General features: G+C 45.8%; 1 pseudogene; it reads left to right on the forward strand.

The window, feature by feature from the left end:
* Positions 1-517: 517 nt before the first annotated feature.
* Positions 518-1,597, forward strand: LOC146187978 (uncharacterized; annotated as a pseudogene).
* The last annotated feature ends 22,660 nt before the right edge of the window (positions 1,598-24,257 follow it).

Below are 24,257 nucleotides of genomic sequence, written 5' to 3' on the forward strand. Positions count from 1 at the left end.
AAGTGCTCTAACCAGTCCGGGACACATGCTTGCGATTTCAATACCTGAATAAACTTGCACTTTCACGACAATACATGCGTCCAGGCTACGCCACGCATCCATATCACAGTGATACCCACCCATTCGAGAACGCCATATAGAATGGAGGCCCACGAGCATAACAAAATCAAAACGACAACCATCTTCATTATCTGTAGAAAAATCCAATTCTGTGTGAGGTGAGTCGTAACTCTTTTTTATAGTTCTTTGTAGCACATCTCAGAAGTAAACTTCTTTCTAACCGTACAAAAATATGTGGTTTGTAGTTTCGGGTTTGTTGTATCCTTATTTCCTGTTTCAGTTTCGTTTCTTTCAGTGTACATATCGTCATCGTCATTCAATATGATTCCCTATATAAGTGGCTTCACTGTGACGAATAAAAGGAGGATTTTTGCATACTAGGCTTGCGCGGTCCCGTGTCATGCGTCTGGTCTGAATCAGACACCACATATTGGCGACGATGATCAGTATCGGAGCCATGTCACTCGGGTGTTTCCCAGCACTGCTCCTTTCTTGCCTGCACACGGTGACCCGGCTGTGTCTTGGCAGCAGTGGAAACTCGTATTCCTGAATTTCCTAGAGGCCATTGGCGGCGATGAACTGAAGCCGAAGCGTTGCAAGGCAATACTGCTAAACTCGCTCGGGGTTGAAGGCCAGCGAATATTCTATAGCATCCTTGCACAAGGAGCAGACGCGACTGCGGACGCCAAGGCCGAGGACAAGGTGGCTGCGGACGCCAAGGCCGAGGAAAAGGTGGACCAGTTCAAGGACTCGTTTGCTTCTCTGGGTACGCATTTCACGAGCGCTACGAATGATTTGGTGGAGCGGCGCCGGTTTCGCCAAAGACAACTGCCTGGAGAGATATTTCAAGCATTTACAAACAGTCTTCGGTACCTTGCGTCTACTTGCAATTTTGGCAGTGCTACCGATAGCATGATTCGAGACCAATTAATGGAAGGCACTTCGTCACGAACAACCCGTGAACGCATGCTTTATGAAGGGTCTTCGCTTACATTGCAGCGTGCTGTTGACATCGGGAAGCAAATTGAACAAACACAACAAGAGCTCGGGGAATTCGCGCATAGCACTGTGAACAAGATTCAAGATGTGCGAAAAAGGTCAGACTCTGAGCAAGGAAGTTGCTACAGGTACGGCTCGTCATCGCATATGGCTAACTCGACTGCATGTCCGGCGAGGAACAAGCGTTGCCACTCTTGTGGAAAAATTGGTCACTTTTCAAGCATGTGCAGATCGAAGAAAATTAAATATGCCGTTCGAAAGCCCGAGAAGGCCAACACCATCACGGTACTTCAAATCGGTGACCGTAATGCGTCGGCGAAAGATATTCGAGCCAACATTTCCATCGGGAAGCTAAGATTGTCATTGTCATAAGATTGTCGACACAGGCGCTACGGTTTCTTTGCAAGAGCACTACCACAAATATCTAGCCGACACGTACTCATTACGACCGCCGACTGCCAATTTGTGTAACTATTCCGGAGAACAAATCAAGTTAAGCGGTTGCTTTCTTGCTGACGTATCTTACAAGGGAAACTGAGCCATTGTTCTTTTGCATGTCACAACCAAGGGCACTTCATTGCTGGGGCTTGATGCCGTTCGGAGCCTAGGAATCACTATCAACGGCTCAACCTTGAATTGCTGCCAGGTGACATGCCCTGATTCACTGCCTTCACAATTTACGCACCAGTTAGCGCGCTTGTTCACGGAACAGTTAGGGCATGTGAAAGGCTTTGTTCACCATGTTAAATGCCGTTCTTCTGTGAAGCCAGTCGTTGCGAAACTCAGACGCCTGCCGCTCACGCTACGGCAACAGGTATCGGTAGAGATACAACGCCTGCTGGCCGAAGATATAATTGAACCTGTCGACGCATCGGAGTGGATTTCACCGATCGTCATCGTGAGAAGGAAGGACTGTTCAATTAGGTTGTGTGTGGACCTACGTGAAGTTGGTTGGTTGGTTGGTTTTAGGGGTTTAACGTCTCAAAGCGACTCAGGCTATGAAAGACGCCGTAGTAGAGGACTCCGGAATTTTCGACCACCTGGGGTGCTTTATTGTGCACTGACATCGCACAGCACACGGGCGCCTTGCTTTTCGCCTCCATCAAAAAGCGGCTGCCGGGGTGAGCAAGGCAGTAATTGCCGATGCTTTTCCTCTTCCGCATACAGAGGAATTACTTCATGAACTAGCTGGAGGAACGTGCTCCTCAAAGCTCGACTTAGCGTCGGCATACCACCAGCTAGAACTGGCTCCGGAAAGTCGGGGACTAACCACCTTTATCACACACGAAGGATTGTTTCGTTTTAAGAGTGTGTTTTGTCCTTGCATCTGCCCCTTCAGCCTTTCAGAGAATGATGCATCATATTTTGAAAGATTATAAAGGCGTACTTTGTTGATGATGTGACTGTGTGGGGCAAGACACGTGAGGAGCACCACAAGAATCTACACCAGGTGCTAAAACGCACTGGTGATTCAGGTTTGAAGCTCAACCAGAAATGCACATTTGCTGTTTCAGAACTATCCTTTTTAGGGCATACGGTGAGCTCAAAAGGGCTCACACCATTGCAGTCTAAGGTTGACGCTATTGTCAATGCGCCTGCTCCTCACGATGTTGCCACTTTGAGGTCATTTTTGGGTCTCGTGGGTTACTATGCTCTGTTTGTGCCGCGATTTGCTGATCTCGTCGAGCCGCTTAGAAGGCTCCTGCGGTCTGGTCAACAGTTCACGTGGGATGATGAGGCTGAGCGTAGCTTCCAGCTTGTTAAGACTGCTTTGTCTTCAAGCCCAGTCATACAAATGTTTAACCCAGACCTTGATGTAATTGTTACGACAGATGTTTAAGGGTCTGGGAGCCGTTCTTCAGCAACGCGATGGTGACAGCGTACGCACGGTGGCCTTCGCATCACGTGCCCTGACTCCTGCTGAGCGGAAGTACTCCGCTGGGGAACGTAAGGCCCTTGCTTGTCTCTTCGCGTACGAGCGGTGGCACGTCTACTTGTGGGGTAAAAAAGTTTTGTTACATACGGACCACCAGGCATTGGTGACGTTACTTTCAGCTGCCGGTACAGGACGCCGACCTTTGCGTATATCCAGATGGTCAGCTCAACTTTTGTATTATAACGTCGACATAGAGTAGCAAAAGGGATCGCAAAATGTCGTGGCCGATGCGCTTTCACGCCTACCTCTTGACTGTGATTCGCAGCAGACGATGCAGGAAGAAATTGTGGCCGTTGTATCAGAGTGCCTAACAAAGGAACGGCTGCAGGTGGCCACTGCTGCAGACAGCACACTGCAACAGGTTGCTGTGGACATGGTACATGGTTGGGCGCCTAGAAAAGCTTTGCCAGCAGAAGTAATGCTGTACTTTAACGTGCGGGAAGAGCTTTCTGTCGTCGATGGCCTTTTGATGCGCGGCGAGCAGGTAGTTGTTCCGAGTGAATTAACCTCGCTCCTTGTTGGTTTTGCGCACGAAGGTCACCCAGGAATTGTGAGGACGAAGCAGAGACTATGCGATCTTTACTGGTGGCCGCGTTTGAATAAACAGGTAGAAGAAGCAATCCATTTTTGCAATATCTGCCAGGCCGCGGACAAGTCCGCTAAACCGTCGTTTGCACCGCTGCAGCCCGTGACGTTTACAGCGCTACCATGGCAGAAGTTAGCAGGATATAGTGGGACCGATTGGCTGGCCCCTTCAAACTGTAGGTACATGACATCGCTTATCGATTATCATTCCAAGTGGCCTGAGGTTGCCTTTTCATCTACAGTGACGTCAGAGTGTGGTCGATTTTTTGCAGACTGTGTTCAGCCGAGTAGGCTATCCGGAAGAAATTGTCACAGATAATGGGCCTCAGTTTAGTTCGCAAATGTTTGAAACATTCTTGAGAGAGAGGGGTATTGCGCATCGTTGTTCTTCTCTGTACTATCCACAGAGGAACGGCGCGATTGAACTTTTTAATCGCGTGCTGAAAGGTTTCATGCAGGTTGCCCGATTGGAGCAACGGCCCCTCCAGGCTGCTGTGGTTGACTATCTCGGCATATATAGGTCGACGCCGCATGCGACAGCGGGTGTGTCACCAGCTAAGTTGCTCCACGTGCGCCAGCCAAGGACAAGACTCAATACAGCGGGTATGCCGACAAGAGAGGGTGGCCATGCCGGTTGGAATAAAAATGTTCCTGCTAGGGTTAGGACGAAGCAGATGTATGCAAAACAGTATACGGACAGGAGGCGAGGTGCGAAAAGACCAGCCTTTAGAGTAGGGGACTTCGTTCGTGTACGCAAGACAGCAGACGGTGGGAAAGCGTCGGTAAACTACACGGGACCTTTCAATATTGTCGGCAGAAAAGGCAAAAATAGCTTTTTGATGAGCGACGGTCGTTGCTGGAACGCGTCTAAACTAGTTCGGGTTCCCTGCAATCAATCGCAGACAATAGAACAATGGGCATGGGAATTGCCTCATCACTGCTCGGGTACCGCTGGGCCTGAAAGCCGCGCAGACGCTGAACAGGGTGAATTGTTGCGATTGCCGGAAATAGGGGCTGAAGTTAATGAAGAAGTAGTTGCTCCTTTAGAGGATTCGGTGGAGTAACCTTTGCGTCGCAGCACTCGGGTACGCCGACCTGTAGAAAAAATTTGGTTTTCTTTACCTGAACAATAAGTGTTTAGTTCGTGTTATTTTGATTGTTGCAAATTACTATGTTGTATTTTTCAAGCGGGAGGCGATGTTGTATCCTTATTTCTTGTTTCAGCTTCGTTTCTTTCAGTGTACATATCGTTATTGTCATTCAATATGATTCCCTATATAAGTGGCTTCGCTGTGACGAATAAAGGAGGTTTTTGCATACTACGCTTGCGTGGTCCCGTGTCGTGCGTCTGGTCTGAATCAGACACCACAGGGTTGTCTGCAGATGAGGCTGTCGGATCCCCATAGTCTGAAAACGCCTTTTTGTTTCTTGAAAACACTTTCCCGTGGGGCCTGCATCTTTTTAACCCTTTTCGACACATTACTGTCTGGGCCTCCATAGTATACGGCCCTGTATACGGGCTCCGGAAAGAGTGTTGCATAAGCCTCCGTGCAATGTTTGGCGCTTGAGATTGCTTAGGTAATCCGCTGAAAACGTGACAGATAGAAATCTTGCACTGGAAAACACTTCTTTAAAAAAACAGTAAATGCCTCCGATGTTCCGATAAGGCAAGCCCAAGCCTGACTTGTTCCACGGTACGCAAAAACTGATCTTACGCGTTATGAGAAGCATGAACCTATTTACCATTTAGAGCACGAACAAATGCGCAAGCCCCAGCCTTGAAGTGCCTGAAAAAATCGTCTGACTGACCGCTGTCGTGGCGAGGCTCAAATAAAGTGTGCAAAAACGTGATGGATCATCTGCGCTTTTTTCTGCGAGCAGTGCAGCTCTTGCAGCCCGTACCAGAGCTTGCTTATAAAAAAAAAAAATGTTACAAACTATTCCCCTGGCAAACACAGACAGATGTGTGTTTTACTATTTTTCATTTTGTCCGTTGCTTCTTTTTACCTGCGCTTGCCAATAGGGCTCCGTGTCACGGTATAATACCAGTGGGGCATCCAGGTACTTTACAGGGGTTATAGCCCACATTACTTTAGCAAAACCTGAGGGGGATAGCCATTCCCCGTGCGAATACCCCTGGCACTTTTCCCCGTTTATCCAAATTTCCACTAATTTCCACGAAGGCTTTAGCGCATCCACTGTCCGGCAAATGTCCTATTGATTTACAGAGAAAACCTCTACATCGTCTCCATGAGCCAGCAGCTTTACTTTTGTATCCTGTAAACGAAAACCGTAAATTGCATCAAAATGAAAAATAATACGGCGCGACGGTCGAGGACAAAGACTGCGCACGAACTACAGGACTGGCGCCACTAAAACGGAATTTTATTTCGTGTCATACCCGTCTTTTTGCAGCCAACCAAACAGTATCACACATTAGTCTCACATCCATCGCATGCTCATGGAGCAAAAGCTTACGCAGTACATCAGATCAACAGAAGAAATGCCAACGGGAAAGGAGAGAACAAACAATCTAATCAATATTTAATTTGGCCATTATGGAGGAAAACAGATTACAATTTTTTCCCCGCTGTACACCAGCACAAAAGAAAACAAGCATGACACAGACAAAACCCGAAATTTCACTTTCACTTCATTTGTCACTTTTGTTTTTCCACGTTTCTTGTTTGTTCAAAGCTATCCCTCTATACGTGGTTGCTTTTTATAGTTTTTAAAGGTTTTGTCGTTTTTTAATAATTTTATTCGGACATGAATCATGTACACAGAACATGCCCACGGGAAGAGGCAAAAGGAAGAAGCTGATGTAATTATTCCTGACGAGGCCTCAACCCGGGTCACACATCAATGGCAGAAGGATGGACAAGGTCAAGGTCAGTTTCACCAAGACAATACAAAATAAAACAAAACATAACCAATGAAAAAAAAATCTGATTATATTTGGCATTTTAAGAAATTAGATATGAACCATGACATCATAAACAAGGAAAGTACATCAGTAACGCTACAATTTGCGACACAAAACGTAAACAAAATAATATAAGACAAGCACTGCAAGTCACATAGATATGGCGCATTCCTAAAAAGTGGAAAAAAGCAACTTCATTTTCTTTTTAAATTGAAAAATAGCTCTACTGTTTATAGCATCATCAATTATTGAAGGATAGGCATTGCATACTATACTAATTTGGTTATCTGTACTTTGGGTGCCGTAGTTAGTCCGGGCGCGAGTGGAAACAAGAGAGGTAGCACGCAGACTGTAGCCGGTATTTCTGTTCAGATATGTATTTCTAAATGATGTGATGTCTTGCTTAACTTTATGAAAGATATGTACAGCAACAGAATAATTATGGCACGCAGGGAATGGAGGAATATGTAGGGCGTGAAATGAGTGGTCGCCGTTTGAAGGGTTTGTGGAACAAGCGCGTAAAGCTATTTTTTTGCTAAGAAAATAGTCTGTCTGAACGAGTTTTGTTGCAAGTCCCCAAGGCTAGATTACAGTACATCAGTTGAGAATGAATTAGGGCAAAATACAGCAGTTTTTTTTTTATCTGCAAGGGCAACAGGTGTCTGATACGATTTATCACACCAATTGATCGAGCTACCTGCAGGCGAACACGATTTACATGGTCACCCCAACCTAGGTCACTAAACAAAATACGCCAAGGAATTTACAGGAGGTTACAGATTCAATCAGGGTATCGTTAAGCCGAAGTTGATTGGGCTAATCTATAGGCTTATTTTTATGGCGGAATAATATGAATTTAGTTTTCTTAACATTCAATTTCAATTTATTCTCAGCAAACCAAAGCATCAGTTCATGTAGCCAGGAGTTGGTGCGACGCTCTAGTTTGCGAAGATCACAACCAGAAAAAAAAAATATTCGCGTCATTTGCGTGTAAAACAATGTTAGAATAAGTAGAAATATTTACGATGTCATTGATATATATATATATAAAAAGAAGGGACCCCAGTACGGATCCCTGCGGAACACCAAAGTTTATTATTTCTGATTCAGATACGGCATTGTTTAGTCTTGTGTAGTGAGTGCGATTTGACAAGTAGCTTTGCAGTAACCTTTGAGGCGTTCCACGAAGACCATATCTGTGTAATTTATGAAGTAGAATGTCGTGCATAAGCGAATCGAAGGCTTTGGAAACGTCAAGAAATACACCGACAGTGAAAAGCTCATGTTCAATATTATTAATCAAACTATTTTTGATTTCGAGCAGTGCTGCCTACGTGGATTTTCCAGGCTGAAATCCATACTGCTCCTTACAAATTATATTATTAGAATTAAGGAATTTGTACACCCTCGTAAAGATAACTCGCTCTGCAACTTTCGAAAACAAAGGCAGTACGGAAATAGGACGATAGTTACTGGGGTCATTTTTATTGCCTCCTTTGAATAGTACTGTAAAACGGGCCGATTTCATTTTTTCTGGGAATTCGCCTGTAAGAATCATTAGATTACAGACATGTACGAGAGGAAAGGTAATTAATGTAGCAGCAGCTTTTACGGCTGATGCAGTAATGCCGTCTGGGCCATGAGAGCACTTATTGCGCATTGAGTTTATAATTGAGAACATTTCATCTTCTGATGTCGGAGATGAGAATATTGAACTCTGACATGCCGAAAACAAAAAGGAATCGACAGATGTTACAGCTGAGGGAAGAGTATATGAAGTGGAATTTCCTGCATTTAAAAAATAGGCATTAAGTTTATTAGCGAGTGAGGCACCGCTATAAAGAACTCCTTGATTTGCATTTCCGAAGGAAGAACATGTCACTTTCTTTCAATACGTTTATTGATGCCTTCCCAAAGGGATCTAGCATTATGCATGGATGAAAACTTTCGGCGATAAAAAAGCGATTTTGCCTTTTTTATATCCTGATTTAATTTGTTCCGAAACTTCTTAAACTCTAACAAATGTTCTTGATTACGTGTTCCAAGAAATCGTGCAAAGAATTTATTTTTTTTTGTTTATTATGTTTCAGAAGGTCGCGAGAGATCCACTCTTTCCTTGCCTTCCTGCATTTCTTAAATTCTTCAATTTTAAACGCCTTGTTAAACGCAACCAGTGTTTTCTCTATGAATAAGTTGTAAGGGGCAGATGAGTTCTCCGCTTGGAATACATCAACCCAACTAATTTCAGACATAAGTAAACAAAATTGAGCGATGTTCTTTTGGTCATAGGTTTTACGTATGTAAACAGGAGCATCCACTGCCTTCATATTCGAAAGAAGGGCAAAAAAAGGGAAAATGATCGCTTATTCCCGAAGTGAAAACACCAGACATGGTGTTGTTAGGTAAAAAGTTTGTAAAACATACATCGAGTAGGGTTTCCGTCTGATAGCCTGTTCGTGTAGGCATATCAACGATATTTTCGCAACCAAAAGATAACATTATTTCCAATAATCTCATTTGTGTTTGGTTAACACTCATAATATCGATATTCAGGTCACTGAGTAGTACTACATGCATTTTGTGTTGACTGGTATATTTCAAAAAAGACTCAACAAATTGCAGAAAAACACAGACATGTCGCTATGAGGAGGACGATACACTACCATGATAGCTGTATTATGATACAAGATAGTAACAACTTCAAAATGGTCAGTCACAAGTAAATAATTGTTCATTATGTCAAAATGTGGGCGATTATTTATTAACAGAGATACTCCCCCTCCGCGTTTATTTACCCTGAACTGTGATACATCTTCATATCCTACGATTGGCATAACATCTTCCGGACAGCTGAACCAAGTTTCTGTAAATGCCAAAAAATCAAATTCGTGCACTAGTGATTTATTTCGCCTTCAATGCCTTCGATTTTATTTTTCAAACTTTGAACATTTAAATGATAAATAGATAAAGACTTGTCTAGAGAGCAGCTAGAATTTGTGAGTAGGTATTGTGGTATTGAAATAAGACATAGTAAAAAAAAGGGGGGGGGGGGGGGGGGATCCTCGTATAAAACTTGTATACGAGGCCAGATTACACGAGTTTGTTCAAATCTTCCTCGCATCCAATCCTGACGGCATTTGCACCTGCTTCCTTTCGAACATGCACCTTCCCTTCCTTTGTCCTGACAAATTCATGTCCCTTTTCTTTGGCTGCGGATTTCGCAAGCCACCAAAGCTTCTTATTTAAAGCAATCAAGTTGTCCACAAAGTAGACACCGTCCCTAAGGCCTGAACGCTTAGCCATCCAATTTGTTTTCGTCGCCCGTTTCGCTAACGTGATAAGCACAGCTGGAACCGTGTTTGCTCGAGCGGGCAGACGATGTAGACCTTCATTGTCGTTCTCTGTGAGGCATGGTACATCGAGCTGATTCGCAATGTCATTCACGTTTACGAGCAGGTTTTCACTTGCTGACAGAAATAATCCGCGCATTTACATGTTCTGGCACCGACAGTACTGTTCCATATCGCTCCTTTCAAGCTTCAACTTTCCGATATCTTCTCTGTCGTGTTTTCAATTTCAATTTCAGGTGCGAATAGCATCGATCTCTTTTTCATGCCTCTCTGATGTTTGAAGCAGCTGGTCATATGTGTCCGATATGTATTTGACAGAGATTTCAATGCTGGTTACAGTTTGTTTTAAGAATGAGAGGTCATCCACCTTTACTGTGAGAGCAGCTAAGGCTCTACTTATCTCAGCAAGTTGCTGAGTTAGGACAGGAGAGTGAGGACTTAAGTGCTGCCCTACATCAGTGCGGGTTTGCGATAAACGACATGTGGCGTCTGAAGGTTTTTCTTGCTTCAATGTTTTTCTTTTTATACGCATGCTCACTGATGCCCGCACACTTCCCTAGGTGGTAGTACTGATGGCAATTTGCACATTCCATCATCTCATCTCCATCTTGAAAAAACTGATAGCAAGCTAGGCATCAGGCTATATGAAAGAGCACACACAGAGGCTTCCGCGATGCAGTGGCAGGAACGACAGCAACGGCAGCGGTAATTACTTGAAAATAATGCAGTAACTAGAGAAAAACTCACCTGTAACCTGAACGCGGGTTTATAGAGTTGCTGGTTGATCGCTGTTGCCGCCACCGCTACAGCCAAGCGTGTGTGCATGGTTTTCGCTTTTAATTACTTTGACGCAGACTTCGGTCTAAATGGATATCTTCTATCACTTTTTTTCCAGGTTTCCTGTTGGTTTATGTGTTTGATAATTAGTTTCAGGTATTGGTGGTTTTGACTGGGTCATACGCTTGTTTTCTTATTGTGCTGATGTAGAGCGGGGGAAAAATGTCGGCTGTTTTCCTCCCTGATGGCCACATTAAATTTTGATAAGATGGTTTGTTCTCGTCTATCGCGTTGGCATTTCTTCTGTTTATCTGATGTACTGCGTCAGCTTTCGCTCCCTGAGCATGCGATAGATGTGAGATTGCATGTGTGATACTGCTTGGTTTACTACAAAAAAAAAAAATTAGAGGGTCTCTTGATGTTTCTTAAGAGGAGAATGGCGAAAGCCTACCCTTCCTATCCTATAATTTGCCTCCCAACGTTAACCTCTTGTCGGCATTCGTTGCAGTTCTACATATAATTATAAATGGTCTACAGGTTACACTTATCACCGCAAGTGCGAGTTTGGACGGTACACCATCGCTCCTGTCGCGTGGCGTTTCTTGGCGCGCGTTCAAATGTGGCATTGTAGATGGCAGGGACGCATCCCGCGTCTGCCAATAAGAGCGCCGCAAAAGCGTGACACACTTTGTCCACGACAACATGAGCTATTAAAGGCTTCCGCCTAAAAAAGCAGGACTGATGAGAAATAAAATTCAGTTGTTAGTGGTGCTAGTCCTGTCGTTTGGGTGCCGTCCTTGTCCTCGTCCGTCGCGCCGTATTATTGAGGAGAACGCCTTTAATGGCTCATACTGTCATTGACAATGTCCCGCTTTTGCAGCGGCTGTCGCGTGGCGTTCCTTGGCGCGCGTTCAAATGTGTAATTGCAAATGGCAGGAACGCTAGACAAGATGACGCTCCTCAGGCAACACCAACTAGGTGGTGTTGTCTCAGGCTTTCGCCTTTCACTACTTTAGTCGCTAAAGTCCCTCGTAATATTTTTTAAGGCGTAAGCCTTTAATGCCTCACCGTTGTCGTGGACAAATGTGTCCCGCTTTTGCGGCGACTCTGATTAGTCGAGACGCCATGACGTCACCAGCCTCCAAATTCAAAGCGACCAACCAGATGTCTTATGCGCAATCACTATTGAATGGATACTTAAAAATAAATTAATAAACCTTGTCTCCCACCGGGGAACCGAACCTCCATCCAGTAGATCCCCAACTCAGCGCTTTGGCACTGCGCCACTCCCCGGCGCATTAAAGCCATTAAGAGCCATTAAAGGCCAAAGCCTTTAATGGCTCTTACTGTTGTTGTTGTGGCTGTAGAAAGAAGGAAAAAAAATGCACGGGCCTGGTACTGGCCCTGTAGCTGAGCCACTGATTGATTGATTTAAAAAAAAACTGATTGATTTATAGGAAGGGAAAGGCGCGGTAACTGTCTCATTTGTTTTCTGTGGACACCTCAACCGCGTCGTAAGGGAAGGGAGGAAGGTGGGAGTGAAAGTTGAAACAGAGAAAGGTGAGCCGCAGTGGAGGGCTGCGGAGTAATTTCGACCACCTGGGGATCTTTAACGTGCGGTGACATCCCTCAGCACACGGACGCCTCTTACAACGGTTACGAAGGCGGCGGGAACGTGAGTCTACTGATTCTGATATTGCAGCTAAACGGTTCAAGAATCTAGAAGCACAAAGAATGACGAAACATGCCGAGGGTGGTCAGGAAACTACTCAAAACACTGAGCGTCGTCGTGAAACGGATGCCGAAGCGAAGAGGAACAAACGTGCGGTAGAAAATTCAGGACAAAGGGCTGCTCAACTGCAAGCGATGGAGGCGTATAGCAGGGATAAGTAGTGCTACGCACCTACTCGCATTTCATTTACTATAGAAACCGGCCATAATTTTTTTATTGCGAAAGCAATATTACGCGTATGAACGGCCTTTCGCGTAATCCCGGACCGTGCCACGTTTGACCTTTAAGCGTCAGCTGTGGATGACCTATGACGTCATACCAGATGCCAGACATGGGCTACCAAGTCGAGTCGTCAGGCGATTACGGATCGTGCCACGCCGGCCGGCGGTTCTCCCGCTAGAGGCGCCGCGCTGCTCGCTGTGACTTTCATACCAGCTGCGAGAGATGGGCTACCAAGTGGGAGAATGTTTTTGCATGTCCTCAATGCGCAATCACGTGGCACATGAGTGACGTAGCCAACACGTCAAGTATGCGTATCTCACGGAGTCTTTTTTTGTCCTTGTAAGATCTAGAAAGCGCTCGCGGCAGTTTCTTTTGTCCACGCAATGGTTCCTCCTCTAACACATTCTTCTCCCCTCCCCCATGGTTCCAAGCAGTGCTGACATTACTATGGGCAGCAGAAAAAATGAATCTTCCTCCCCCTGGGGAATGAGTGAGCGCAGATTCTGTGCGTTCGCAATGTTTTGCTTCCATTATTTTTCTTCCGGTGGTCTGGCGCGGTTAGTGGTGGTGGTTAAAAACTTTATTGGGTGGAGCCGCGAAATACTTGTTACACGGACTGGGACGGCTCCTGATCACGGTTGGTGGCCGGCAGGCCGTGCCTGACGGCGACCGCTTCAGCCTAGTCGAACAGTCTCCTTGTGAAGCAGGTTCTGAGCTGGAGACCGCGATCTCCCAAGCCTTGTTTTTTTAAGGCCGCATTCAGCCGGTGGTTGAAACTCTGGGCATCTGAACAAACCTAGGCAGCGCCAGAGATCAGCTGATCACCTACGACGACATTACATTACACTACCGGTCTGAAAAACTTCATTACCCTCCCCCACACCGCTCGTTAACTAAACCACAATAAATAACATGGAGACACCTTCAAGCCCGCACCTTCCCCTCTCCAGCACTGCTGGCACTCTTCTCCCCTCTACTCATCAATCCGAATGTTACCTCTGCGAGGCCCCGAGAGGGCGGGATTAGAGCTGGTATTCGAAGCGACGCAGTGATTTCGAGTCGCGAGTCTGCTTCTTCGCAGCGCGCTGCAGGGATTGAGAGTTTTCTTCCTACTACAATGAAAGCGTACAAGAGTACTGATCCTATGCGGGGCCGCAAGTATAGTGAATACCTGCGCATGAGTTATTTGCACACGCACGCATCCACAAATATGCAGTTTTGTAGTTGCAAAAACAAAATAAATTTAACTGGATGAGAGCATCTCGCGCGTAAACGTTGATGTAATTCAGCTGTGAAGTAAACAAGATGTTGCTTAGCTTATGGACCAACAATTTTATGTCACTATATATATATATAGTTGTTTCACATAAGAGGCGAAACTTTTAAGGTGCGAAAGCGGCCGATTGAGCCAAGTATACGCACACAGCAAATCTTCAGTCCTCCCTCCGCTGCCGCTCAGGCCAAACCAGCCCACACCTCACAGCTAGGAGGAAAAAAAAGAAGAAAAGAAGCAATTGCGTGCATACTGCTTTCCGAGGGCAGCTTCAAGCCGTCACTCGTTTAAAACCACGCTGTCTACGTTGGCTAGCCTGCTCGCCCTCATTTCAACCTTTCCGCCCTAATAGGGGGAAAAATACAGAAGAAAGCGTGCGTGCTGTGGAGTGCGGCCGCTAGATGCTCTCCCTACTCCAGCTCGAAGCGGCGCTCCGATGGCCAAGCGCTTTTCCCACTACATCAGTATAATGAAAACAAAACAAAAAAAAACGTCCACAGTACATGCAGAAGCGACACAGCTCTATGTCACTTTTGTGTCACATGATTGCTCGTTTCAGGACCTGCAAACATATCCTCCCCTACCAAGTCGTGTCGTCGGGCGATCCCGCATTCCAGAGCACAGTATCCCGGATCGTGCCGCGCCGGCCGGCGGTTCTCCTGCTAGAGGAGCTGCGCTTCCACTTTGAGATAATGAAGCATAGGGCAGTGTGGGGATACAACATGTATGAGGTTTCGAGGGGTATTTGGAAAGTAAGTATGGTGCCCGGGCTTACTTTCGGAAATGCGGTTTCGTGTCTAAAATTAGAGGTACAGCCGACATTAGAAATAAATTAGAGAGCCGTCGGACGATTAGCACTAGGGGCCCACGGCAAAACCACAAATAAGACGGTACAGGGAGATATAGGCTGGGCATCTTTCGAAGTACAGGAAGCTCAGAGTAAAATTGTATATGAGGAACGCCTGAGGGAATTTGACAGTAACAGATGGGCAGCTGAAGTATTTAAATACCTATACCTAAAAAGCGTGGACTCACAATGCAGGAAAAGAACTAGAAAACTAACTAGTAAGTATGCTGGTCACAAGGACGAAGAAATAAAGAGCGTTAAGCAACAGGGGAAAACACACAGAAGGTAAAAATTGGATAAATTCGATGGAAAAGAAACAGAGTGTGCAATTATACCGAAATGAAAAAGGCAGATCAGAAAGGAAGCTTTCTTTGATAACTCAAGAGGCAGTGCTCTACGTTTTGAAGCTACATCAGGGTGCCTTAGAACACGCATCTACAAAAACAAATTTAACAATGAAGATGACGCATGTGCTGTATGTGGTAACTCCAGTGAAACAATTAACCATATTACACTCTAATGTAATGGTATTCACCCGGAAGGTGATGCAGGCGCAGTCCCTCTTCCCGAAGGTCTGGGATTTTGAGATACCAGTGGCCGGGTGAATAAACCTGCGGTGGAAGCTAGCAAAAAACGACTGGAAGATTTTTGGCTTAAAAGCAGAAAACTGACATAATGTTAATAATGCAGAAACAAGAATTCAATAAATGGAACTATGGTATAGTTAACCAATCTAAAACAATAATTGAGATATAGGGAGAAAAATGAGCATGATAGCAACTGCTACCACCCCGTTTCAAAGGGGACGCTCCTATATTCCATTCATCCACCCGAGTGACGGTATAAAAGTTTTTCTTCTGTCCGCACGAGGCGGCGGAGGTGGCTCAGCTACAGAGCTAGTAGCAGGCCAGTGCATTTTTTTCCATCTTCCTACAGCCACAACAACAACAACAGGGTGGCTGATCCTGGCGCTGATGGGGCTGGGACGAATATGTTACCGCTGCTTGCGGCGGGTGCTGCCTGCCACAGAATTTTTATCTGTTGTAGGCCGTCATTGCACCCGCCACCGCTTCAGTAGTGGACGAGAGTTGTTGCGGTGCGCATCTTTCTCTCCCTCTCCTTTTTCTTTCTTCTCTTCTTTCTCTCTTCTGTCCGCACGAGGCAGCGGAGGTGGCTCGTCCGTGTGCTATGCGATGTCAGCGCACGTTAAAGATCCCCAGGTGGTCGAAATTACTCCGTAGCCCTCCACTACGGCTCCTCTTCCTCTCTTTCCACTTTCACTCCCACCTTCTTCCCTTCCCTTACGGCGCGGTTGCGGTGTCCGCAGAAAACAAGTGAGACAGTTACCGCGCCTTTCTCTTCCTATAAATAAAATCAGTTAGGTGGCTCAGCTACAGAGCCAGTAGCAGGCCTGCGTATTTTCCTTTTCTTCTTCCTACAGCTACAACAACAACAACAACGTTGGACAGGCGTTATGGACAAGGAGAAAAAGATTGCGCCAGGTCGCCGCATTGCTTTCGCAACCTACCAGACTTAACCAGCCAAGCCCCAGCTAATTGTTTATTCAGAATGTACCAACTAGCCCAAAAAAGAGTTCTACTTATAAATTGCATGATTCCTTATTATGCTTAAACACAAGGTTTCTGCATAGACACAAAACAAAAGAGCGCGGGGGGGGGGGGGGGCAGCTCTGACTTACCGAAGGCTGCACGGTAATGGGAGCCTCAGAGATTTGTTTAATATTACCTGGTTGTGCATTATGCTGTAAGCCAGATCCACCCCTTTTCTAATTACAGAACCAACGTAATGTAAACTAAGATGCAAAAAAGCGTGCTGAAGAACTAGGACTCGAACAAATGCTGCGTCTCAACACTCAAGCACGCTCCTAGCCTTGCGAATATTTTCGAGAATGGTGCGACGCTTATTCCCGCATGTTTGAAGAGCCCCGTCTATTTCGTATTACCGTCTGCAGTCTTGCTGCAAGAACCTCCACGTCAATTTTGTAATCGACGTTCGTTAGTGCGATAGACATGCACGCGTTGCCAGCATCGTGAACTGTCTCACACTGTACTTATACTGAAAACAGATAATATAGAAAATTGCTCCACGACCGCAACGGTAGGTCAATAGGGGACCGATATGTCCGGTTTGAGATGCATATACCGGGGATGGTATGTGCGGTATTAGCTCCATAATGAATTAGTCCCTCCGGATTGAGATCCGTACCGAAGTGGTTTGTTCTTTTCGAGTGTTATCCCGGTCCGGTATAAACCTATTTTACGTTCATACCGGACTGCCCACACCGGTATGAGATTTATACAGGATAATAGAAGACCGCTAAAATCTGATTTGAAGCGAAACGGGAGTTTTCACTAGGGTAGATAACAAAGAAGAAAGAGACGAAGGGAACGTAGTCACAATTACTTTGAAAGCAGGCTTTGCAACTTAAGGCTAATCTTATTACTAGGATTTAGGCCACAACAAATGGAGTTTAGTCGAGAAGATGAAGGGGAAAGAAGCAATTCGAAAGAGCAAGGAAAGTGCCTTCACGCACTTTTTTGTGGCACAGCGACACATCGATAGCAGTGAGGAAAAAAATTATAGGGACACCTAATGTCCGCCTTTATGATTATATCAAAACACCGCTAAATGTTCCCGCTGACTGGGCCTTGTTGCGAATTTTCTTTTACTACCATGCCTTTTGCTAATAGCTTCATCACTAAATTTTAATGCGTGCCTCTATTACAGCAGGGATACTCTAAAGCATGTCTTAAGCTACCACAATATATCAAAGATCACTCCACATACCCCTTTTAACCAAAGCCCTTTAAGGTAATATATGTTTCTGGGCGAGTTGCTAGAGCATAACGACAGTATAACTGAAAACAGTAACGGAAAGCAGTAATACCCTAAAGGTGGCGTGTCTGACCGAGAGCACAAATTACCCGCAAGGTTGGAACAAGATCTGCAGAAGGACTTTTTGACGGGTTAGTTGGTACATGATCTTGATTTCTATAGCGCTGAAGAAACACCACAGGAAGAAAGACCCAAAAGGACGGAAGCGCAACTTCCAACTGAGCAGAAAATGAAACCCAGGAACTATTTTTTAATCTCTGCCTGCAGGCATGTGCGATAACCACCACACTAAATCACAAAACCAAAAAGAAAAAACGAGGCAAGGTTGAACTAGTTGAATCATGGCAAATCACATGGGTGAAAGGCAGGTCGCATGTACAAAGACAAGATTATGAAAAGGCGGCAACCACAAGAGCTTAAAAATTGAAGAAGACATGAAGCAGAAGTCAAAGAGAAAAGCATAAACTTCAAAAGGTGGAACGCGGTGGGTAAAAGGCGCCTAAAATCATTAAAAACATAAAAAGGAAGATTAAGATATATAAAAAACGCGTAGATAAAGAAGTACACATATTCTTCCAAAAAGGAGAGTTAGTCTCTAGAAAGGAGTATAAAAGGCGTGCTAACGCACTTCTATTTTCTTTGATGAATGTAAAAAGCCTCAATAACATCTCTTTCTGTCTTGCCCTATTCCTTGGCTGCGCATTGAAGTTGGAAGTTGCGCTTCTGTCATTTTGTGTCTTTCTTTCTGTGTTGTTTCTTCAGCGCTATAAAAATCAAGAACAAGATCTATTCCATCTAAAAGGCAGATCCGCCGTATAAAGTGGTGTTCTTCCGGACACACGAGTAGTCGATGGGCAGCAATGTTGTCCGCCAACTACCACCTACAATTATCATGCCCTTGAGATTACGCTCACTACGCAATAAAGAATAAAACTCAGCCGAACTCTGAGAAAGTTTGAACGTAAATTATGTAAATCACCAGTATTGCGTGCCTTGTCATGCCTGACCATGCGCTTCCTTCTCCGCTGCTTTCCCTATTAAACTGATGGCAGCCAATATCGAAGATTTTCTCGAACTTCGGTTTAAAAAGATATCTGGCATGTATCGCACACTAGTACAACTCAGCCCGGAGAGAGGAGCATTTCATTAATGCACATTTTCCCTGGAGAAGCGCAGAATGAAGCTTCAGTTACATACACGGCAATCCATCACACTCCAATCCATCCAAAATATCACTCAGGACGGCCATGTCCCACCAGGTAGGACAAAGTGGGCTATGAAGATGGGGCCCAGGTGGGTCCGATGTAGGCAACACAGGACCGCCCCGGTGGGCTCAATGTGGGTGCTGCAAGAGGGGCCGACGTAGGCCTGAAGGGGTCTGTCGACAAAGCCCCGATGGGCCCCACTAGAGACCGGTGCAGGCAGCCCTTGCGAGGCTGTCCACATTTTTCCCGCATTGCCAAAAGTGCACATCCCTCCAACTCCCCCCGAGGGTCCTACTTTGGACAGATTCGGGCAGCCGCTCTGGATGAACATTCATTTTTTTTTATTTTGGTTAGCCCCTCAGATACCGACATAGGACCGATGCGGGTTCTATAACGCAAGCTTGGGCTTGCCCACATTATTCTCATAGGGGTCCGACGCAGGTAATTGATGGGAAGCCCTAGTTCAAGTTCTCCCAATCAATATTTATGCACATAATTAAGTAATTATTTTATACATGTCTGCCATTTCTAAACAGCCACAATATATAAAATTTTATAATAATTCATAACGTTAATCTAGCCTAAATGATGTCATGTACATCTTGTTCAGGCTATAGAGAGATGTGTGTTCTGAACAGCAATATTGTCCTGAGAGTTGCAGACTGTCCACAGCAACCGCATAAAGAGCAACAGTTAGCAATCAGCATGTTTTAGTATTTTTAGCGCAATTTGCATGAGCGCGAGAACTAAAGCCATGTAATATTTCTAACGAATAAAATGGCAACAACGGTTATACAAATCATCTATAATAGTAATTTAGGGCAACATCTAATACAAATAAAGGTTGGAAAAGAATGATGGCACAATTGCACGCACGCTTTCTAGCCCCATTACGGCCGATGTGGGACCTACAACGGTTTTGTGTGGGCAGCCCTATTTGGGCTGGGTGTTGTTTTTGAAGCTCAAGCCCACTTGCTGTCGCCCGTGCCTTCAAATTCCCCACAAGGGACTGATTTTGGTACCATACGGGCACGCCTGCCTTCCAGCCCCATTGCAGCTGATTTGGGACCAAAAGCAGTTTAGCTAAGGCTTCTTCATTCGCGCTTCACGAGGGCTTGCCATAATTGAGCTCGTATTCATATTTCACCTGCCCTCAAGTAACCTACAAGGGGCCTATTGGGGCAGCATGTGGGCACGTCCATTTTTTTCCCCACTACGGCCGATGTAGGTCGCGCAAAGATTTAATGGGGGTGGCATCATTTCGGTTATATGACGGCTTTCCCATAAAGATCCCACATTTAGGTTGGATTGCCCTCAAATATCAGACAAAGGACCCTTGTGGTCTGGATGCAGGAATGTGCTCTGCATTAGCCCGAGCAACACCGCTATGAGACCCATGCAGGAACAGGGGCAAGCCCAAATGGGGCTTGCCCACGTTTGCCCCATCGGGGACCGATGCTGGTTTTATGATGGTTGCCCCAAACCAACTCTCCTATATCGGTCCTACTAGGGCCCCACATTCTGTGCTACCTGGGCTGCTTGCTGTAACACATTCCACTCATCAAGATACCGAACAAAACACTTAAAGTCATCAGCAACTCACATCACAAAATTTACGCAGACATTATCTTTATTTAGATCAATTGAGACTCACCTACACAGACGACTCCCATGGAAGCTGAGGAAGGGTAACCAAACCAGAACTCGATTACTCAGCCAGCAAGTCAGAACTGCTGGTCATCAAATGATAGAGGCAACACTTCAGAATACCGATTGTGGCGAAATTCTCTTGTAGTGAACAGAGAGATGTGTAGAAAATCGTCTATAAGACTAATATTGAATAAAATCTCGGACAAGGCAAGCAAGCTGGAAGCGATTAAAGCCACTCAGAATTGTATTTGCGTAGAATATATCCTTGGCTGTCGCAGATATCACTACTCAGTCACGCTTAAAAGCCATACGGCACAGGGTAAACAATGGGAAACATTTACAAAGCTTCCATTCCATACAAAGCTGCTACATAGTTTAGCGTCAGTATAGGAAACATGCGCTGAAGTTTGCCGTGCCAATTGCAACGCCGTAACACATGGCCTATCGAGAGGAGCAAGCAGTTTCTTTTCCACGCCCCCTTTTTGCGTTAATGGGCATTATCTTCCGCGCTGTGTCGAACCCACAAGTGGCGTGCGTCAGCTATCTGGGCTACGCTGAGGGAAGCTAACAAACTTGTTATTGGCCAAACATGGACCTCTAATCGGCCGAAATGAGATCTCGCGCTTGTAGTGACCCAAACGGCTGACGGAAGCAGTTGTTATTTGCCGAATGGAGCCATTAGAGTGACACCTAGACAGCGCGGGTTCCCCATATGATGCAAAAAACCGGTTTGAAGGTTTCAGAACTATATATTTTAAAACGTCTTTTGGGACTTAGAACGAAAAGAATGCAAAAGTGGCTCTAATTATTTGCATCGCCCGAGCTCCAGAGCTGGAGCAGCATTTCGTTCGTGCGCTGCTCACTGGTTAATTGGCGCCGCGGCTTAATGTTACGCGTGAACGTTTGGGCCAGTTGATCTCATGTAGTAGACATAAAAGGCGCGGCAGAAAAATGCGAGGGATATGGCGGTTGTCCTTGTGTGTTCTTTGCTCTCGTATCTTTCTGCCGCACCTTTCATGTCTAGTATTATGTCGAATTCCAATACCAGGTCCAGATCAAGTTTCTCTGCTCCGTTTGTGGCAACTATATTCCAATGGCAGAATGGGAGCGAGTGCTATCTGTTCTAATGGCAGACTGAAATCAGTTGTGGATCCCTGATCTCTCCATGGAGCAGCGATATTTATTCCGCCGAAATCGGGGGATTTGATCCGAAGCGAGCGTATGCCGCGTCTCGTTTCCGCGTCTGCTCCCTGACACGACAGTTCAATTCCAGCTTCCTCATGGCTGCGCGGTGGTCCGAGCAGCTGTGGATGGCATGAAATCTGCGTCTGCTTTTCGACGTCCAAGGAGTCAACCTTCCCTGCGAAATCCTTGCGGTGAAAAATCTTGCGCGGCGAGATGCATCGAAATCGAGCAAGCACCGACATCAGGCCTATTCGCAGTGGGCAGCCGTCGCAGCGACGTTGTATAGATGGGTAGTGGCTACCGGTCGCAAAAGAATCTGCTACTGCATAAGACAGAATAACTTATCTGTCGTGAGCTTTTCTTTTATGCTAACCTTACAAAGCGCGTCACGTGAGCTGTATGCATGATTCTCAGCGTTTTTCGTGCCCACTTCGGCGACAGCAAGACAACGAAACCCTGACAACGTTGACGTTCGAAGGATATTTTTGGCATTAGGATTTTATAAACGACTCTGTATCCTAACTGACGCAAGAATAATGTTTCTAAGCATTCTTTACGTTATTTGTATCACAACGAGCGAGCCCCTGAATCAGGGACAGGTAGGAAAACTTTCATTCCCTTGTCTTGATATCCATCGCACTAAGCTCAATGTCGGCACCTCTTCCGCTTCAAAGGCATGTATTCGCTTCGATCCAAGATTGTATTACGCTGTATCAGAAACGTAAAGATTCACGCCATCAGATACGCTTGTTTTGCCAACCGCAGCAAAAGTGTGCTTGGAACAGAGCGAAGGCGACGGCGGCCATTCCAGAGGGCGGTGCCACGAGAACCAACGTGCGCGCTGATAGGCTTACGTCCCCCAGGGAGCATGCTCCAGCGGGAGCAAACGCATTCCAATGACAAATATGGAGGAACGGATCTACGCCAGAGCGATACGCTCCTTTTGTGATCCGATCAAGAGCTCGCGATTTCTCATTGCGATTCAACATTATTGTTACGCCAGGCTGAGAACGGGTCTTCGGCAACGCTGTTGGCATAGGCTTTGCGAATAAACCCAGAGAAACTGTAGTATATGCGTTGGCAGTCCTCCATGTAGGCAGGGCCGATGGTCCGGCTCTCGTAAGTAGTCTCAGCGCCGAGGACCTGTCAAAACCAACCGGATCTCGGAATGAGGGACTACGCCTGCTAGTGTAAGGAAAGAGGCCCACATATATATATAGTGGCCTCGCTTCCAGCACCCTTCTGTAAACAAACTACTAAATGCTTTTCATCAACACCACTCCCAAACTCATTGCCCTTGTCGTTGGCACCGCACGTAGGGTGATGCTTTCTTGCACAGGAGGTGATGCCAAATACAGCTTCTAGGGTTTCGCAATAGCAAGGTGAAATGCATGTTTTAAAGGGCATCAACGCGTTTTTTATTACTGCCAATTACTGCATCCTCGTCGTTCACTTCAAGTTTCTGCTAGGCAATGGCATGTAAATAATTAGTGACCGGATTGTGAACTAAATATATTCTACGCAACATCATCTTTACGTCGCCGTCAATGTGTTGTACAGCCTTAAGGCCGGAATACATGGAGCGTTTTTGCCGCGTCAAACCGGCGTTTTACGCCCGACGGCGCGCACTCGACGCCCCGCGTCAGAAAAAACGCGCGCCGCCACCGATCTGGCCCTGCCAGATATTTGACGCGCGGGCGGCGCGGCGTCCTCTCGAACCGGAAACTACTGTCGACGCGAGCCAATAGGAGCGCGGAAAGCTGGCATTTCCGGTTTGAGCGGCCGCTGTCAACATGGCCGCCATGGCTGACGAGGTATGGGGCAGTTTGGCCGCAGAAATGTGATTATCGTAAAAATAAACGCTTAATCAAGCACGGAGTGTCGCTTTTTTGTGAGTATACGACCTACTCTCGGATCGTTGTGTGTTTGTTTGCTCCCTGGAGTGAAATTTGTAAAAATAAAAAAGAAAACCGTGCTGCTGGTATCCGAGCGGGCATTCCGAAGTATCCTCGTTCATTCGAGCGAGCCAAATCCTTGCGCACCTATGTACGCTTTCTATATTTAACACAGTAGCGTTGGAATGCGCCCTATCGCAATTTTACGACAAGGGACAGCGTCGCTTCTCTCACGTACCTCGCTCTGCGGTTATTTCCGCTCGCTGATGTATTTGCTTTCGCATCGAGTCATCCGCGGCGGCGCTCGCGCCGCTTCGACGTTCCATGTATCTCGAGCTGGGCGTCGCGTCGGCGCGGCAGTTTTCGACGCGCGAAAATCGTGGAAAAAAACGCTGCATGTATTCCGGCCTTTAAGGAGTACACTTAATTTTGCATTTATTTTGATTTTTCAGTAAGTATACAAGAAATCCTATATATTTTACACTAAAAAATTCGAAATTTTTGTCTAGCTAATTCAATCAATTTATGCATATCGACATAAAAGGCTATTCATAGCAACGGCATGGCTGTAAAGCCACCGGACATCCGAACTGAGGATCCCTAGGCAGCAGCGGCGAGAGCGGACTTTAACTGCTTATAATTTTTCTGTTAACTCTCACGCAATTTGGTGCTAAATCTGAGCATTTCAGATTTTTTTAAAGCTTCAGTTGCTCCCAAAGCTTTTTCTCCATTTAACGAAGTCAAGAGAATTTGCTGCCT

This window comes from Amblyomma maculatum, chromosome 5, assembly GCF_055883805.1.
Source record: "Amblyomma maculatum isolate TAMU_Amacu chromosome 5, ASM5588380v1, whole genome shotgun sequence".
In the NCBI taxonomy this organism is placed as follows: domain Eukaryota; kingdom Metazoa; phylum Arthropoda; class Arachnida; order Ixodida; family Ixodidae; genus Amblyomma; species Amblyomma maculatum.